Source organism: Manduca sexta, chromosome 19, assembly GCF_014839805.1.
Source record: "Manduca sexta isolate Smith_Timp_Sample1 chromosome 19, JHU_Msex_v1.0, whole genome shotgun sequence".
Classification (NCBI taxonomy): Eukaryota; Metazoa; Arthropoda; class Insecta; order Lepidoptera; family Sphingidae; genus Manduca; species Manduca sexta.
Window position 1 is genome coordinate 3,693,967 of NC_051133.1, and position 21,608 is coordinate 3,715,574.

The window sequence follows — 21,608 nt, forward strand, 5'->3', positions numbered from 1 at the left end:
GATTCGACCAGATAGATTTGAGCTATTTAGTGTTCAAGAATGGGTTATTGTGATGATAAATATAGATAGAGCTAAGAACTAATAGTTTACCTGATGGTAAGTGACTGCTTATACACTAGCAATACGAGACAAATTACGAATTACAAGCCTCTGCATCAGCTGTACTGCGCTCGACACCCTTAGACATTCGATTTGAATATCGAGAGACACGCGTTCCACCTTACAATTCGAATGACTACTGCAAATGCAATGGACAAGTTGTCGAACTATAAGTAACTAGAGAGAGTAAGATATAAGATATTTGTAGCTAACTGCACAACCGTACCAAATAATCAAACTCATTCAAAAGAATTTCTCAGTTCAGACTAGTTGTACATATATCAATAAGTTAATCGCAGGCCGCTTTTAGCAGTTGGAGATATAGCACATACGATACTTCTTATAGCTTAATATACTGTTTTATAATAAATTCGCACGGGTGCAATATTTCTCCACTATTTAATGGATGTTATTATACATATAAACCTTCCTCTTGAATCACTCTATCTATTAAAAAAACCGCATCAAAATCCGTTGCGTAGTTTTAAAGATTTAAGCATACAAAGGGACAGAGAAAGTGACTTTGTTTTATACTATGTTGTGATAGTGATGAGTGATTACATTCATAAACACGCGAAAATAACCCTTACAAGCTATAGTTATAAGACGAATAATCGGCTTAATCTCGAAAGCAAACAATAAAACTTTTAATCTAATTTCGAAAAAAATCCGTTCGAATAAGTCCGTATATCCAATAAGGCATTCAGTCATCAAGGCTTGGCGTTTCGAAATTTTTACCCTCTATACAATACAGACTAATCCCAACATAATGCGCATGTTTCACAACTAGTACGCAATTAGTAGAGAAGTGGCGGCCGCGGTCTGGCCCTGTTCCAACGCTGTCTGCACCTTCGGCTGCCAATTGTTCGGCCCGACGACTCCGCTACACCCAGGACTCTCGGGAGTTGCGTGTCGCTATTGCTATGCTGTTAATGCAAAATTTTACGACTGTTGAGAGCGGTGCAGTTTAGTTTAGGCTTTTGTCCACATTGGAAATAAACTGACTGACTGACATTGGAAATGACTGCCTCGGTGGCGTAGTTGTATTGCATGTCCGGTACAATAGCGCTCTGAGGTCCTGGGTTCGAATCCCGGGTCGGGCAAAGTGATATTTGGGTTTTTCTGCTCAGTATCAGCCCGGAGTCTGGAATTTGTGCCCGATATGGCGATAGGCTCGCCCCCTATTACATCATGGGACGGAAAATACTTGGCGAAAAGTGGGTGCCCTAGTTGCGCCTCTGCATACCCCTTCGGGGATAAAATGCGTGATGTTATGTATGTATGTTATGGAAATAAAAAAGGAAATGCATTCGGACTTCTACTTTGTATAACCTAGGCACATAAGTAGCAAATATGTGGCATTCCAGTATGCTGTCTAGAGGTGCTAAAACTTGTTATGACTGCAGTCCTTGTTTGTATACGGTCAATGAATGAATAAGCATACTGCTAAAAGATTCATACTTTGCAGCCTCCACTCCTCGTGACGATGAAGGCTGCAAAGTCGTCGAAGCGTTGAATCGAATATTTACATTTCAATGACTATCATTGGCTTAAACATAAGAATACATCATACTAAAAGATTATTGACCCTGGAGTAATCACACTGACCATGCAAGTTTTCATCGATATTTTGTACCAGTCGCCAGCACTTTTACGCTGATAGAGAAAATTTTCTAGTTACTAGCTTCTCCATTCACTTAGTCTCGATACAGATAAGATGAAGCTGTTAAATAACCTAATAGCAGGTAACTTCGCGCGTCATTATATCGACTGTAATACAGTTCCAGGTATATTACGTAAATTAATGTTGACTGTCCCCCTATTAGTTAAACATTGTTTGTTACTTTACAACTTCGATAAATAACCATTTATTAATTGGCAAGCATAGTATATATTCCCCTTACCACATAACTCTGGTCTTACTCAGGTTGTTCCAAATTTAAATATGTTCACAACATTGGCATTATGCCTCTCAACTATTTCTTCTTTCATTGTACTTAAAATTTTCTTTTTTGTACTATTTTCAAAATATGATGTCCGAGTAAACACTATTTCTTTTTTTTAATCCAATTGCCGAAGCGGAGTCGGTCAAAAAATAAAAAAGGAAATCTCAATCGCACTGCAACAGATTCAAGTTTCATTTTGTTTTTTTTAGGCGTGGATGTAAATATTTTAAGGTAAATATTTACTGAAAATATATTCTTAAAAGAAATATTGTGGACTTTTAAAACCAAAGTATGTATAGAGACCATGTCAAATGCTGTAATTTTGACCATGACCGCTTTGATTACATTTTATCGTTGTTGAGAATCTTGCTGCACAACAAAACATGGATTATTAATCAATGCATTTTATACTTCGTTACTTCATAGTTGGTGCAGTTTTGCTGGTGGTAGGATATATTTTATATTCGCCCGGATACCGACCACCGTACAAAAGGTGTTAAAACAAAACCACGAGCAAAACCTTATTCATTGAGTCCTGTATTTCAAATTACAGAAACAATAAGAGATACTTTAAATACTAAGACTAACTGGATTGTTTTCCTACAAACAAACTTTCCCCTAGATTTAATTTGAATTCAGCTATACGAACATAATTACAATCCACAAAGCGACATTTCAGTTATAAGTTTCCAATGTAACTTAAGTACTTAAGCACTTAGTCTCAAGTTACAAGACTAAAATAACTCAAACAAGAATAGATATTTCAGGATAAAACCTCCTCAGGGAATTACAAACTGATATATTTTACCGCTAAATACTGATCAAGAAATAAAATAAATTTTACTCTTCAAAATATCAATTTGTGATCATGTGACTGCTTTGTTGACGTAGTTTACTTTTTTATACAAGCACGTCAGTGACCCCACTGCACCTGATGGTAGGATTATAGGTCAATAGAATGTCGACTGACGAGAGATGATTATCCTTCGGTAGTCGATATAATTATGCCAGCCTGTTCGAACCGGATAAAACTTTTACTGCTTTGAATCACGCGTGAACGGCTGGACCGATTTCACTTTTTTTTTGTGTTTGTTGTCAGGAGAAGGATCTTATGAAAGAACAAATTAAGAAAGTTGAGCGGAACGTTAGAAAATTTAAGGAAGTTAATTTCAGCGATTGACAGAATGTGCGCTGCAAATTCATAGTTAAGACGGGACAACGTCTATCGGGTCAACTAGTATATAATAAAAGTATATTCAGTACTAAAGCGATGTTGTACAAAATAGGTATCCTGAGTTCTTCCACTGTAACAATAATTTACACCATGAATGTAGTCTCGTATGAAAAAAAATATTAAAAGACTGCTTCACATATCTATACTAATAAGTATATAAGCTGAAGACTTTGTTTGTTTGAACGCACTTATCTCAGGAACTACTAAGCCGACTTTAATTTATATTCCACTAATAGGAAGCTACATTACTCCTAAGTGCTGTAGGCTTGAAAAAAACCATTTTAAGCAAGCAGAGCTGCAGGCAAAAGCTAGTCCTTCATAAAATTAATCAAACTTTCATATAACTCGTAACAAAATGTAGTACTCAAAGAGAATATTTCAAACTAATCATAATAAATAAGATATATACCACAAAGGCACGTAATAAGACAATAGAAAAATTCGTATCCAAGTTTATATGAATAGTAAAGTTCTCACAATATTGGGGATATGGATCGAATATTGTAGTTACTATTGTTGTAGAATTGTTTTCTTAGGAACTAGAATTACTTGAAGTAAGTTAGTTTTGTAGGATATTTGTTATTTATATAAATGATGCTTCATCAGTCTCGCAGTAGAATAATGATTTCTTATGTTTACGAATGTTAGACATTAAAATAAAACTAATTTTCGGATTTTATCGCGATTTCTTATATTATTATTTTCTTCCGACGTTTCGAAGACTTTGCAGCCTTCATGGTCACGGTGGGACTCAGGTGTTGTTCATCCGAAAAGTCAAAGTTATAATTTCTACCTACATTTTACAATACTATTTTTTCCCGTGCTTTGCAGTGGGAGTAGCTGGTTCACGAAAGTGACTACATGGGTGCAGCATGCTACCCATTGACGTCGCCAACTTCACTCAGGGGGGAGGTGGAAGGCGGGCAATCTCAAATTTCAATCTGAGGAGAAAAAGCAGAAACTTCTTACGCTCATTTTCGATAATTGAACACGTTACACAAATTCTTACGTATAAAAGTATGTTCTTCTGTTGAATCCAGGGGAGATAAGCAGCTGCTGTCCCTTGCCCCTCCCGAATAATAATACCTACACTAAAACTATTTCTACCTATCCCTACCAAGCTTTCTATCTTTAACCCAGTTTATAGCATTAGCTAACTTTTTCTAGCATTATAACTCTGCATCAAAGGTATGCACAAAGCAAACTATATAAATATAGTTAAGTTGATGCCGTAACGAGAGTATGGACGGAGGTAAATTGTCCGTGAAGTATAGACGAACGCGATCGATGCGTTATGTAAAGACTAGCTGCACGTACACTGCGATGTTTATTATATATAGATGTTGAGAGTAATCGAAGGGTTTTGGAATTGTACTAAATATATTTTTAATATTGGAAGGATATATCCTGGACTTGTTCTAAATATATTATAATGGTGAAATAGTATTTCCCATATAGCGACTATAAGTTGTAAAATCCACCATAGTCGTTCAAGCGTGTCGCGATCCGGGACCGGCCTGTCTATATCTCCTTTACTGTTTATGGGCGGTCGTATCGCTTACCATCAGGCGAACGGCAAGCTCGTCTCGTCATACAAAGTAATAAAACAAAAACAACAGGCCGGCATAATTGTGTCGATTGCTGAGGTATCATCGCTCATCAGTCCACACTTTCTGGATCCTTCACCACTTCCTATCCAGTCGGAAACAAATATCCCACCACCAGTAAATCTTTTATTACAAACTAAAGTAATCAAATAGGTACGTTACCTCTGCCTTCTAAAAAGAGAAAAGGCAACGTTTCAAAAACCCAACTTCATCAATAAAATAATATATCCGCATTCGCAACTACTCTGTAGTCTATACATTCTAATAACATTGATAGCACTCCTGATTACTTACCGAATAACACATGTACGCATAGAAACTAATTGCGTTAATGCAATTATGTAAACCGTGGTATTACACGAACTAACGTGCACTACTTGACGTTACGATCAATCATAATGGAGTTGGACAATGTCTAATTATTCTAGTTGACTTGTAGAACTTCGCTGTACATGTCTACAGCATATAGGCCTGAATGATAATAGCAGTCTCACAAAAAAAAAGTTGCGGAATAATTCCAATCCTTGAAATAAAAATATTTTGCGGATTTTATAACAGTTTTCTATTATAATTTTCTTCCGATATTTCGAAGACTGCAGCATTCGTGGTCATGGGGCTGACGTCGAAAGAAAATTATAATTATATTGTTTTATTTCAATGTCTAACATTCGCGTAAACATAAAAAATCATTCTGCAACTCCAATCACTTTCTAGGTGACCGATTAGAGACACCTTTGTAAGAGGTGGCCCACGGCGACATTTTGCAGCGATACAATCCTCAAACGGCTAAAACGGCTGCGATACTGTGTCTGGCCTTCCTTCCCCACGCCCACATCTCTAAACGCTCATACGTCTCTCTACAATTGCGATACTATTGCGGTGCAGTAGTGATACTGACGAGCGCTTGGACAATGCATGCCTCCGCACGTTTGTGCATTAAAAACGGTCGAAAATTAACAGTTAAATTATAGCCAGTGTAACTGGACATAATAAGACTTAACATGTCATGTTTAAGGATGGTGAGCGCAGTAGGATATCGGACGGTGTTTTACTGTTTATGAGCGGTCACATTACTTACCGTGAAGCGAACAGCAAGCTTAAGCAACAAAAAATTAAGTTCATATCAATTGCCTAACGTGGGGTTGGCTTTAAATCCAATACGAAATATAGTTACAACCTCTCAAAAATTGATTCAGCGCAGCATTTATGCAATATTTCACCCGGAACATCTTATGGTAAGTCTCTGATCAAATATTCAAGGGAAAGGATTTTTGGTAGAAGGTTGCAAATATTTACTCTTTTTACGTAAAGAGGGGACCGTGTTTGCCATGAATATTAAATTATAATGAACGTTTTTCTCATAAGTTTTTTGGGAAAATACAACTCAATATTTTTTGGTCAAAAATACTTATTAATAATATATTTGTAACGATTTCTTTGTAATAAATTACGAATCCTGTTTATGTGGAAAATTATAATTCAGTCTTGCTTTCTTTATCGTTAACACTTTCCACATAGTATAAAAAGGCAGTCTATGGAAAACATTGACAACTTTTTTATTAAAATATAAATATATATGCAGCATATATAATCCCCTGGCTTCTTTACAATAAGCGCAATACATCGCAAATAGTGGGTGCATTCATTACCTTTCTACCTACGCTTTCGTATAAAAAGACTTAAGCTTCTAATAAAAATACAGCACCTATTTGTAATACAATATTAAAAGAAATTGTTTTTGTTTATATTGTTTGCCACCTCGCAAATCCCCTGGCTCTATGACGTATAAACTAAATTGTAGTGTCGAGTTGTACGGGAGTCGTCTTTCGAGCTGAGGAAACAGTAACTACACATGCAAAGGCTAGAACTATATAATATACTCGGATTATGTTATTGTACAAGTATTGTGAAGATTTGAAGGATTCACCTACATAAATGCCTTATATGCGTAATAGTGTAATATGTTTTGTTAGAATATTTAAGACGATGTATGTGCGCGATAGCCTAATTGCTTGTGCAATGGACTGCCGAGACGAATGTCCGCAGGATCAAATCCCAAGGGCACACACCTCTGACTTTTCTAAAAAAATTATGTGTGTATCTTTGTGAATTATCGCTTGCTTTAACGGTGAAGAAAAACATCGTGAGGAAACCTGTATACCTGAGAAATTCTCTATTAGGAATTTTCGAGGGTGTGTGAAGTCTATCAGGCCGCACCAGGCCAGCGTGGTGGACTAAGGCCTGTTCCCTCTCAGTAGTAGAGGAGGCCCGTGCCCAACAGTGGGACAGTATATAATACAGGGGTGATATTATATTATATTATTATTTAAGACGATGGCTATGGTTAAACGTTGAAGTATCTATCTACCTTCCTTATCTATGAGGCAGTTACTGGTGACCAAGAGCTTAGTACGATGACAAAGTACATCTGCATAGCGACTACCGTACTAGCGTAGCGAGCTGAACTATATCATTGTGGGGATCAGAGTCTCGTTCCCTAGTTAAAAATGTATGCTTATTTCCTCGTATGTAAATGAAAACATTTTTTTTATGTTATACGATTTGTATTCTTAAAGTCGACCAATCTATGTTTCATTTTACCCTGGCAATATTAAGTAACTAACACGTCGTAGGATGCGTCACTTGACAGATTGACGGTTCCTACGTAAAGTATCGAATCTGCACAATTGCATTTTGCACATGCAATACTTTACGTAAGGCCCGTGGAATATACATCGCTTGTTTAGTGTTAATTACCATGGCGATAAGCACTTCGATCCTTATTGTCTTAAATAAATGCAGTTCATTTCAATAAGGACCGTTTAAATATCGAAAGTCCCTACGCAAAATATCGAATCTGCAAAATGCAATTTTGCAGATTCGATACTATACGTAGGGACCGTCGAGATACCAAAATTTAAATTCATCACCACGAATAATTATACTCCCATGTAGCAGTGCTCGTTCTTCTGCATACCTTATAGATATAGGCGTAATGATATTATGAAACTTACCATTTAATGTCTCAGAATGACGATCGCAATGCAGTTTTACAGAGTTCTTTGTAATCTAAAGACCGGTTGGCTTCACTATTTATAGGCGGTCGCGACTCTTACTATAAGCAAGTAGTTTACTAACCTCATAAAACGTCAATTAATATGACTATTCATACGTATTAATAAATCTTCCTTCACCTTCATAAATTATAGAATGGTTTAAAAAGATGCGACGCTTTTATTTAAATCAAAGTATCGCACCCTTTTTGGGCTTGAGCCAAAACGCGAACCTAACTTTATATTATGTGTTTTTACGAGCGCTATCCAAAGGGTTAGAATTCCAACGTACAATATCTTTCCTTTAGGCTGAAAGCAGTAATAGACTTAAAATGCATCAGCACTTTGAAAAGAGTTGAAAATAATGCAACGCTGTAAAATGGCTTTAAAATGCAAGACGATTTTAAAACGACGTCTATTAGGTTGTTATCTCTTTGAATATCAACACTGCGTTTTTAAATACAGTCACCTACATTTCTGATGGACCATTGACACAAATTTTGTATTGTGGATATTAAGAATTACATGAGACACAGATACAAAAGTTTGTCTTTGCGTAAATTTAAAACGCACAGTTAGAATTACGACGCTGCGCCCCGAACTCTATTCTTCAAATACAAATAAGTATGTTTCATTGTCTAAATAATAGTAACAGAAACTTTAGATAACTATAAAACAGATTTACTAAACAAAATCAAATATATATCTTGCAACTCAATACGCAAAATTCAATAACATTCAATAACCACACTAGATTACGTTCAGCGCCCTCTATATTTTTGTACCGTAAATTCGGAACGCTAAAACACCTCGACCAAGAGATACGATACACGACCGCGTTCGGAATCCGAATTAGCTCATTTCAACGGCGTCCCAAAAATCTGTCCATGATTTAGAATCGTACTCTTATGAGGAGGCCATAAAATAGTCCCCTGTCACGGCCAAACAGGGGAATCAAGTAATGCTTAACAAATATTCCGGGCTCTGTGCACGATTTATGAAAAATGACGTGACGGTAACACGGACATGAGTGTGTTTATGTGTTTTTAATTCAGATACATTTTTTATGGTTTAAATACGTGAGCTAACGGTCTATATAAAACTTGGTCTCTGACTACTACGGAATACAGAGATCAAATACAAAAATAACCAAAACATTATTTTATTGGAAAACTAGCGCGACTATTGATGCATAAAAACTGTCTCCAGTTGTTACGGATTTTCGATTAATGTTAATTGGTTTTTATAGTTAACTAGGTTTTGCTCGAGGCTTAGCCCGTGTGTAGGAGATTTCCGAGATTTTTTTTTTCCGACTTACTTGATATATCGTTATATTATGACCAAATTACACAAAATCATTATAAATTGTAGCCTATGTGTTGTTCTGTTGTATAACCAATATTACTGTAAAGTTTCATCCAAATCCGTACAGTAGATATCTCTCGAAAGCGAAACAAACATATCCATCCATCCTCACAAAATTTCGCATTTATAATATTATTATGATTATTTTTTCATATGATACACAATTCGATAAATACTCGATAACTTTTTTGTTATTATATTTTATCTGGTTGTATGATCGAAATATTTTTTATTAAAAAAATGTAATTTAAATTTATCTTTAATATTACCAAGAAGTCAAATTCGTTTTAAATAATATATGTTTGTTTAATACGCTATAATCATATGATAATAGATATAACTCATTTTTGCTTTTTAAATAAACTCTCATTTATTATATGCTAAAACTAACTATTAAATATTTATGTTACCATTAAAATTAAAAATAACATTATGAATAAAAATGACTAAACCGCAGAATAACTAGAGTATACGTTTTTATTCGACGAAAATGTAAAACCAATTTGCAGTTAATCATATCGGGCCTTTATATAATACTTTCCAAGTTACAGTCCGATTATATGTTAAAAGGCAGGAAATGGTTTTCTCCGCCCTGTGGAATGGGGGCGTTTGGAGAATTCCACCACGGTATCCCCTGCCTGTCGTAAGAGGCGACTAATAGGGGCCATCGGGGGGTTATCGGCGGGCGGCTGGGGGCCGTCCGCCCTTAGTGTACGTTGTGCACATCTCGCACATTGTGATGACCCCCGAGATGGACGGCAGCGTGGAAGGTAGGCCTCATGCTGCCGTTGACGCCGAGAGCGTCCTTCGGTTACGCGGGGGCTTCTGAGCCCCCATAGGAGACGGGCCGCAACAGGCGGCACCGCGCAGGACGACTGCGGACGAAAACTTAAACATTTCAGTCAGAGGAAGCCCACAGTCGTCCCTAATGCGCCGAAGACGGCCACCGCGGAGTTTTAGTTGGTATGCCGTGCGTGTATATAGGTTAGGGACTCGGCCCGGCGGTCACCCGAAGGTCATGATCAAATCCGGGTGGCTCAACGTCGGGCCGTAAGGCACGGTGACCCCAACATAACCGCTCAGTCGCCCCCGAAGGCTGGGCGGTAGTCATAAGGCACTTTCTCCGCGAAAACAAAAAAGGAAATGGTTTTCTAATCAAATCAACAAAGTACTATATTTTTGTGTTGGCTCTGAGGGTTATGGACACTGGCACTGACTTTATCGTTGATACTGGAATGATGATGCAGAAACTGACGCTGGAGTTTCCCCTAATCCTAACCAGTGGTGAAGCGTCCATACAACTCGATTACTACCGGCTTCTCTTTTAAATTTATTCACGTTTGCTTAGTATTTCTATTCCATTAAATTGGTCGCGATATGACTAATGCAAATTCTTTTCGGCTTACCTTTTGAAAAATTTCAACCTTCGCCCCGACCTAGACCAACTTAGACACTAAAAAATTAGAACAGATCAGTAAATCCGGTTGAGTATCCGGGCGACTTAGATCTACTCAACCGGGAGCTGGTATTGGAACTACATCGGCAATACAACAACTGCAAACGGCACTCCTATGGGATTAATGTAGAAACATCATAAAATGTTTGATTTTTTTTTATATATGGGCACGGCATAGGAGCCCCAGTTGGGAAATTGGGAAGTGGAGTGCGGTCTTAAAGAATGTCGATTGATGATAGATGATTACCCCTCGACAGTCGACACAATTATGCCGGCATGTCATAACCGGATAAAAAATGAATCCTACCACAAACAGTACGCTTCTCTTAATTCAAAGTCACTATTATATCATCTTAATTCTTTCAGAGATGTAAAATTATCTGTAAAATAATATAACAATCATATCGGACTCGAACGCAAAACAATTGACGAACAAAAGTTTTTTACTAAAAGAGACAAGCCTACTAATTTCCAAATATTATCCATAAATAATAATTACCGTATATTGCGAAATGGCACGTAATTTAATGCATATTGATTGTAATGGCGCATACAACGAATAATTGTTACTTTACAATTTTAATAACGAACAAGCACCGAGATAATAGCTTCCAATTCGATGCAATTTAAAGCGCACGCAAACACGATGGTAAAACTTATCGGTAATTAAATCCGTTAATTTCATATTAAAATACTATTATCAGCATACGTTTCGAATATAGCCGGATAATGTTTAGTTGTGTTGTAACATAATCCTTATAAACTTTGATATGCAATGCGTTGTATTTGTCCATTATTTTGATAGTAGAAGAATATTAAATTTCATAGTTGATGAAATGTAAAAATTATTCGCAAAACTATAGAATAATAATAGACATGTCTTTGACCAAGTAGACAGAATGTATTCAAGTGAATATCCACGTCGGGCGTAAATGCTATGGAACAGAAAATATTTCATATTTCCTACCGCCAAAGAAACAAGACAATTCTATCTTACTATTTGGTCAGAAAAATGCGTGTAGTATGATGTTATACATACACATTCTACCAGTGATATAAGACAATTATACTTACTGTTTGGTCCAAATAGTGCTCGTGGTTTTATGATGTCATACATACACATTCATACGCTTTCATCCCATCGGGGTAGGCAGAAGCTATTGAGCGCAAACATGCTACGACCTATACACCTCTTTGGCCTCTTCCAAATTCTTAGTTCTCATATATTTTCGCCGGTTATGGGTACTTCTAACCTGCCCTTTTTGGAGATCATTTATTTGATCAATTGTACGTTCTCGTCCTGCGGCCCCTTCCAGCCGTACTATCTACAGTCGCTCAATAAATACTTTTTATAACCCGTTTTTCTACAATCCTCTCTAGGTGGTCGACCATCTCATACTTCTTTCAATTTTTGTCACCACAAGCTACGTATCAAATTGTGAAACCTCACCTCCGTACAACACTTAAATTGTTAAAACATAAGTTAAAATAATTATTAGTTAATAATTGCGTGTGTAGTATTATAACATATCGAAATTTCATAAAATCATTTGAAAAAAAAAAAAAACCTTAGCATCATCCTTCAACTTATAATGATCTTCTATCTTACCATTCCTCTTGCGATCAGTAATAGTGATCACATATACTATGTTAATAATAATTATAAAACTGAAGCCAGTTAAGTGGAAAGAAAGTTATACAGAATTCATAATACGCTTTGATATTTCAGAAAATAATTTCGAGCCTACGAACATAAAGTAAATTAAGATGAGCAATATATTGGCATAAGCACAAGCCGGTACTTACAATAAATATGGCTTATCCAACGTATCAGCATTGCCAAGTGATTATATCAGTATAATAAATATGAGAAGGTCACACGCGAAGATATCCGATTAGATGGGACCATTGTGGGCACGTACTATATTGGATAAACGTCAAAGTTGACGTATGGTGTACAGCGGTGCGTCTTCTTGTATAACATGGACGGCGTAAGGTATAAGAGATTGTATTATTATATTTTTTTTATTTAAGGATCTTCATAAATTATAGGAAATCACAGCTGCAAAGAACAGAGATAATAACATCAAAATATAACAATATGGTGCATAGTACTGAATAGTAGATAACAAGTTAATAAGTTCGAAAAGTATGGTAACGAATACATATATTGGAAACAAAGTATAACAATAATTAGTAATTGTGAAAAAACGTTCAAGGGAACTTATTGGTATATTCGAAGAAACTGTTTTTGTACATATGCAGTAGCTGCCTTAGCTAATATGTGGCTCGCGGCGGCAAATCTTAGCGAAGTTCTTTTATACAATTGCCGAAGATAATGTTTTTTTACCCTTTCTAAGCGCGAGGGTATAGGTGGCTGCCTCGTTCGTCAACTGAAATATATTTGTAGACTCACATAGGCTACAACCTAGATTTAACATATTATGACAAAGCCTACTCTTTACCTCCGGAAAGTGTATAATACTTTCATAAAGTATTTCACTCCAACATTATTTATAAAAACATATATATTTTAAATAGGCATGGCAAAGTGACACTGCACCTGATGGTAAGTGGAGTGTGTCCCAATAGAATATCGACTGACGAGAGATGATTACCCCTCAGCAATCGACACAATTATGCCGGCCTGTTGGAACTGGATATACACAGACTGATCCCGGAACACAACACACTTCAGTGAGACACTATTACGGATTTTAACACCGTGTACGTCCGTCGCTATCCAGGGGATATAAAATATATTCTACATCAAGTAACGTTTACTCGCTCGCAACTGTACCCTAAACCAGACACCGAAATCTTACGAAGCCGTATTGTACGCAGGCCGACACAATTACGCCGCGTGTGCCACAATTGCACCACCGTAGTGCATTTCCTACAACTAATCACGTATTTGAACAATTCCGCCATTCAATCATTAAACAATGGACATACGGTCCGTTAACGCAACACATTGAGGTTTATTCTGCCAATAGATTTGCTACAGTGATTGACCGTTATAGGTATAGCTTGGAATAGTCCCGCCTTTGAAGGACATTGTTGGTGTAATTGTTTGGCATTATGCGACTTAACACCCAATGTATGGTGACAAAGGCAATGCTTGCCACGCTGTTGTGATCTAAAACCAGTTGGTTTTTCTGTAATTTATGGGTGATAATAGCTCGCGGTGGCTAAGGTTCCGTATAACCAGATTCCGGCTTTCCTTCCATAATTTATGTAAAATCTTATTGTCACCCATACATATTAGTACCAATATGTTGTGTCAGGTTCGATTTCTGAAAACGTCACCCTTCGCCACTACTGGTTCGTCTAGTTATTCATTAAAGGACGTAAGAAGTACACGCGAAATGCGGCTAAAGATCTCAGACTTCTTAAATATTAATTTATGTTTAAATACGATTGCTCCATTTGCTTTCATGAATGGTAGTCACTTAGCTACACTTGCATATTTTTCCCCAACTCAAAATATTATGCGTAATCTAAAATTTCACCAATAACATTACATTCCAAGATACTATAGAACCTGGCATAAATTACGAAAACATGACACCGTCAATCTCCTGGCCCGAGCATAGAAACACCTAAACCATATATTATCTAGAGCACTGTTTGTATTCACTGTATTTCTAGCTAAGCTCCTCAGCGCGCTATCATTATCCAGTGGAAGGTTTCAGCACGAACGAACAACGGCGTGTCAGTCCATATTTACTACATTAGCGCTGTACGTCCCTCAAACCCAATACCATTCAGTTACAATGCTGTCCAAACCTCACACGCCTTAACTCAGCGGCTCTCAAACTTTGGTGCTTCTATTTAATATTCATTGGATTTTGCTGTGGACGTGATAATAAGTCAATTTGTGTCCTTTTTGGGTCAAAAAGCACATTGTGTTAATCCAAACCTTAATCTATTTGTGTGTCAAATGTTATCCAACTCCATGCAAAAAAAAAATATTTCTAACAAACACGATAATATACCGTCATGTTTATAAGCTTTAATATTTAAAATATATATACATAGGATCTTTAGTACTAAGGAGCTGTCACAGTGATTGACAAATCCAATGTAAGGATTGCTTGTTGTTGTTCTGAGGTAAGGATACTGTTTCACATATCTGCGCATGATAACTTATTGGCTAGGCGTTGCTAGACAACAGATAAACAGTGTGCAAATATCTAGAATGGTATCATTGCCTTTTCTTTATATCTTTCAAATATAAGCATATATTACAGATACACGGTAAATAGAACATTTTAAGTTATATATTAATTTTTAGTTAGTTTTAGTGCCCAGCACACAACTTTGAGAACAATTGTTCTAGCCAGATCCGATTAACATAGTCGACAACTCTGTCGAAACTACGTCACAATGTCCCTTTTTTGAATGGCATCGTCACGGCTTAGTGTAAAGAGAGAAAAACTCGTAATCGCATGAACTACGAAAAGATTTTCTACGTACAAAAAAATCAGCAATTTATTCGCGAACATTCTAGATAGGAAAGTTTCAACAGCGATCGATGAAATTAAGCATTCTTGTAAGGTCGTACTCAAATAAAATTAGCAAAATAACAGCACATTTCAAAATCTAATTTCTCTTTACTGCGCTTACTTAGTTTACGAGCAGTCTTAAAACGAAATACACCCGTTTACCAAACAGTATAACTGGGTGATTTACGCTCGAACAAGTAAAAAAGTAGTAAAAAAATTTGCTATAATGATACTACAAAAGTAATTCACTCCAGTGGAAGCATTGTTCTACAGAACTAGGTCAGAACATTTCAGTTTTCTTCCGTACCAACCGAACGTAGTTACAATTTGCGAGGAAGGCAATGCAACTATTTTTATTTTAATGCTTTAATCTCGTTCGTAGCGAAACTCTTGACATTTATAACTACTGTCGCCGGTTAAGCCTTTTCTTTTAAAAGAATGTTCGCGTGCATGCAATTGCGGATATTATTCAGGTATGTTCTGTAAGATTTGAGTCATGGGGTGAGTTGTTTATGGCTCAATTGTAATAAATTGCTACAACTTCAAGTGTATTTCTTTCAGAAAAGAATTTTAAAAGACGGTAAATGCGAATCATATAAATTTATTACCTTTCATTCCGCAGAACATCTATTTCCTTCTTTTGTAAAGTACTAGAATGTAACAAAACATTTTCTACTCCATCATAGCTTTTGTCTTCTGATTATTCCATCTAAGGAAACTTATGTTCTCACCTATCAATCTATCTATCACCATCTCCTATTAAAACCAACCAAACCCTCATAAATCACCACCAAAAGAAATCCAGAAAGCAACTAAGAAAAATATCAGCCATTTTCGCTGCGGCAAATCCGATTTCATTATCCTTCGTCTCATTAATTACGGGCAAGATTGCGCTCGATCCACGTCGGCTATTAGAAATGTAAAACAGAAGCCGAAATGAGTTTTTGGCTCCGCAAAATCCATCAGGTTCGCGAAGAACATTAATTAGCACCATTGGTAATCTTGTGGTTGTTAATGTTGACTTCAGATCGATTTTATTGTTCCAATTGTGAACAATGGGGCGGAGATCTTCGTTATAGATTCAGACTATTAGAATTCTTAATGAAGATTTGTTAGATATTCCAGAATGTAACCTTTTGGAAGGTTGTTGTATTTTGTTGCAATGAATAAAACTGGCTGTCAAGATTTGTAAAGACTTACAAATAGATCCTGGCAAACTCTTCACAGAAACCGTATAAGTCTTCCTTTGATTGCACATATAGAAATTATGTCAATTGAATGTTATTCGTATTGTGTTCAAACAGGACAACATACATGTGTTGACTAATAATCAATATTCATGTCTCGTCTCTTAACACTCTATTTGGATCCAATCTCCCATAACACCAGGTGTAGTGTGGGTTTTTCGTGCCCATATCAAAAACTTTATATCAAACAGCCCGTTAAAATAAAGCAAACAATACAAAACATTGTGTAAACTTTAATATCTATTTAGTTCGCTGCATTGTCGCTATGCAGTCAGACATTCGTGAGCTGTACCTGACGTGCAATTGTATTGTAACTTTTGTTGGATAGTTTTTAAACACCTCACATTCGAATGTATCAACTTTTGACTCTATTTTGTTTGAAATGATAATCGTATAAATTATAAATGGCATTCTGTACCTTTTGGAGTTTGTTATGGCACGACCGTGTAATCTGTAATTAAAAGCTACTGTGTATGAATAACCGTATAGTTTAAGTTGTCAATGGAAGCAAAATAAAACTGCCTTGTATGCGCAAACGCAGCATTCGACATTCATCTGCAAGGTGGACTGACAAGGTGATCGAAGAAATAAGCTGGATGGAGGCCGCTTTTGACAATTCCGTCTGGAAATCTCAACCGATGAGAATATTATATTGTCAAATATAAATGTTTCAAACGCTAATTTCATGAGATTTATTCATTTTATCGAACACAAAAGAAGAAAATGTAATAGTAAAATCTTTCAAAAGAATTTAAAGTTAATTTGAACGAAAGAGATTTCTCCTCGGTTTGGGTATAAAACAATGCAATAGTAATGTTTTAACGAGGCGTGCATAGACATGTTGAAAGACTTTGCTCGTTTGAATCGGAACCTCTGTCTCTGAGTTCAAACGAGACACACTGATCAGAAGAATGGGCAACATTAAAATAGATTATTTAGTCGACTTTAAGTAACAACATCTTGATTAGTAGATATATAAAATAAAATGCTTTATTCATCACGTAGGCGAACATAGTTGCAGTTGATAAATCAAGGTACATGAGTATATTTAATTATTACTTAAATAAAGTCGCTTATATAAATAAAGATATTTTATATTGGACTTAAAATAAATGAAAGAATAAAAATTAAACGAAGAAGTCAGCTCGGGCTGGTAAGAGAGAAGATATATAAAAGATATTTAACTATATTATAGTATAGAAACTAGAGGGTTTTTCATACAAACCAAAACAAATTATGGAACGTAAAAGAAATTGTCTTGATGTATTCCACTATGTCCTTTTTGGATTAAAGTTGTCTTACTATTTTAATCCAGCATTTAGTTCTAGCAAAAATTTCTAACCGCACCCATGCAGCGGTATATGCGTGATGTACAATGTACCTTTACTTACTCCTTATCTTATCTTACTACCATAAATGTGAAAGTTTCGATATTTGTTGGAAGTACATACAAAGGCCACTGAACGAATTTGGATGAAATTTGGCACACAGGTAGATCATTTCCTCGATTAATACATAGGCTTTATGCTTTCCGAGGCACGGGGGTACCACACCGCTTTTTGACTCCACATTCTTTCTTAGTAAAGTTTTAACATAGAAAAACCCAGTCACAATTTGGCCCGACCAGGGATTCGATCCCGGGGCCTCAGCGCCGTAGCCATACTCGTACCGTTTATAATTACAACTACGCTACCGCGGCAGTCGAAGTAGAAGTTATACAATCTATCAGTCCGTATGTCAACATTTATGACCACTGCGTCGTATAAACTTCTGTATTGAGTTTAAAGTTCGCGGAAGCGCTTAACTGAATTAAACACTAGGGATGAAATACTAAGGTTGAAGTTTTTTTTTAATTTTAGCACCATATACCCTGACATATTATTAATCGGACTTAAGGATCTTATTCTCATTGTTCTTTTAACAGGAAACTGATTTGTATGCTTGGTTAATTAGAAGCCAAAATTTTCCTTTCAAGATTTTCGTACCTTTATCTTTGATCACATCGATAAAATTACATCGATAAAATATTGCAACACCTAGGAATCGAACTTCTAATCTGTCATTCCATTTATGTTTGCTGCCAGTTAACCTGTTACGCAATAGATACTATATATGATCATTTTGACATTGTTTTACTAAATGAAATCACATACTTCTTGAAAATAAGACTTTACAATAACTTTCTCTAAACGTAGATGTAAAATAAAAAAATAATTTTCAAACAAAATAAATATCAACAGAAAGTCATTTTAATTTTACACGACCTAATGTATCTAGTACTACTCGAATAGAAGTCGTCGCAGTGGCAACATCAAACTTTTAGTCAAAAATACACTTCCGCCTGCGCCATATTCACACAAAACTACAAAATAAACAAAAAATTAAAAAGTATAACCGGGAATTTTGGTGAAAACATTCATCAATCATGGATTATTTTTGGTACAATATTAGTAGAGGTAAAGACGAATATACAGTTTCAATTATTAACGATATATCAAAATACCCTGTACATACTACTTACGTACGCAATACTAACAATACTTAGGTACTTATAATACCTATATCATATCATCGTTTCTACAGAAACTAACTTGCAATATATTAAAATACCTCTGAATCCAACAATAGAGATTCCCGACATGGCGGACCATTGTCATAATGTCGTCCTTACTTGATATTATTAAAAATTCCAACCCAAACCCTGGGGTGCACTTCGCATAATGGCCATTGTATAACCATATTCAGGCCATGTCGATGTCAAGGGATTGCGTCAATAATCCGGTATTGGATCTTTGAGTCGATGGAACTCATTATCTACCTTTTTATGTGATTTTGTTTGTGTTCGGTTCAATTTAATTTTCAAGAAGTCAGTGTGAGTTGTTGATCCATGTATATAACAAAGGAATTTGAAGACGATTTGGCATTAATTTGTGGACGGATGGTACAATAGTTTTAGTAGACATTCGATCCCTTTTTTATTGCTTTTAATGACAAGACGAACTTGCTGTTCGCCTGATGGTAAGCGATACGACCGCCCATAAGCAGTAGAAACACCATCCAACACCTTGAATTACAAAGTATTGTTTGGTATTCCACTGCGCTCGCAATCCTTAGACATGAGATGTTAAGTCTTATTATGTTCAGTAGTCAGACTGGCTACAATATTATTCAATAGTGACATAGTTTAAAAACAAAACGTACGTAGAACCGAACGGGAAAATTGGTCCTTATTCTTCTTAGGTGTTTCTCTTCTCACTGAAAGTTGACAGTCAGTTGTTCACAGCTAGACAAAACAGTTTTTCTACAGTTTTTGTTTCACCACTTTCATATTATGCTAATAGCCGAAATGAGGTATTGAGTTAAAAATATATAAACTGAACTACTAATTAATTTTCCTATATAAAAAAACAAAGAATACGAAGTAAATTTTTTATTCTGTCGTAATTCTAATTTCAAACTTTGAAGATCAAATTCAAAATTCAAGAATAGTAATCATTAATCCATCCGAACAAAGAAACAAAACCGAAAGTCGAATCCAAATGTCTCTTAAGTGTAATCAACAATTCCGAACTTAGCTATGTTTGTAAACTTCGCCGATTTGACATTCGCAGTCAGTGATGGGTCGTGACGTGAGTTTTAATTGTGACATTGCGAAATAGATTGCGTCGGCCATTTTGTTTTATTGTAATTTGTTTTTTCTTTTTATTATTGTACACCGCAATCAACACCGGGTGAAACCTGCGAATAGAATACTAGAATGCCTCTTTACCAACTGGAACTCCCTGGAGGTAAAGTTCGAAGGGGATATCTGAGGAAGAGGAGAGTGGGGGAAGGAGAAAGAACCTTCTTATAACTGATAGTCTTTTAACTGACCAACGGCTTACAAGCACGTAAAACCGTTGGTGCTGCGCCTAATCTCTCTCTATCTTAGCATGAGATAATATATATATCAATAAACACTTGCAAACTAATTTTTGAGCATTTCTTTAATTACCTGTCTGAATGTGATCGATTTTCTCAAAATCTACAGAATGGATTTTTATGACTTTGTATGGAAATAGTTTAAGACCCTGAGAATATTTAGGCTTTCTTTTCTTACTTTCTATCACGGGAATTTTATCCCGGAAAACTCTGTCACGCGGGCGAAGCCGCGAGCAAACGCTAGTCAAGAAAAAGTAAGTGAATGGTTTTGAATCCATTCATCACCTGATGGTGACTTGATGATCAACTGGTGAATATTTGCCTTCCCTTTGAGTTCATTATTCGCTGAAAAACCGTCAATAATTTACTTTTCACCTCACATTTCGCTATAATTTTTTCCCCTGGTCGCTAATTATTGCTGGTGTTTTCATGAATGCAAACATCGATAGCCAAATGAGCCGTAAACTAGGTGTTTATATAAAAGCCATGTTTGCATATCAAATATAATAAATACGACATCGGATCGCGCCGCCAGATTCGGCCGCATTCACACTGAATTAAAAGTTCGTCGAATTAACAATACATTTTTGTTTAGTTTTTGTACGAAGCTTCGCATGCATTCAAATCATTTACTGCTTCAAAAGTTCCTAACACTGTACGATGCCAGCGCCATCAATGTAAAAAGTCATTTAAAATTTCCATTATTACTAATAGAAGCAACTTACCGGGATAAAAGTATTCTATGACAATTCTGGGCATGGTTTATCCATGTACCAAAATTCATTTAAATACGTTCAGTTGTTTCTGCGTTTACTTGTAACAAACATTTATAATCTCAGCAAGAAGTAAAATATATTATTCGTATTATTATATTTTTTTGGTTTCCTAAAGGCAATCAAACCAATTAGGTAAGACAAAGTAATTTGAATTTGAGGTAAACTTAATTAACATTCATATAAACAATAGTGTGTGTTTAAATACTGTAGAAAGAAAGAAAAGTGATTTATTAACACCACGCTCGATTGAATTGCAAAGCTGTCTTACTAATCTACATCGTTTAGAGACATCAGCTGATGTTAACCTTAATACCTTGCAATTTATTGGGTAATATCTTTAAAATCGGAATACAATATTGTTTGAACTTGCTACTTGGCGAGAGAAATATATATGAT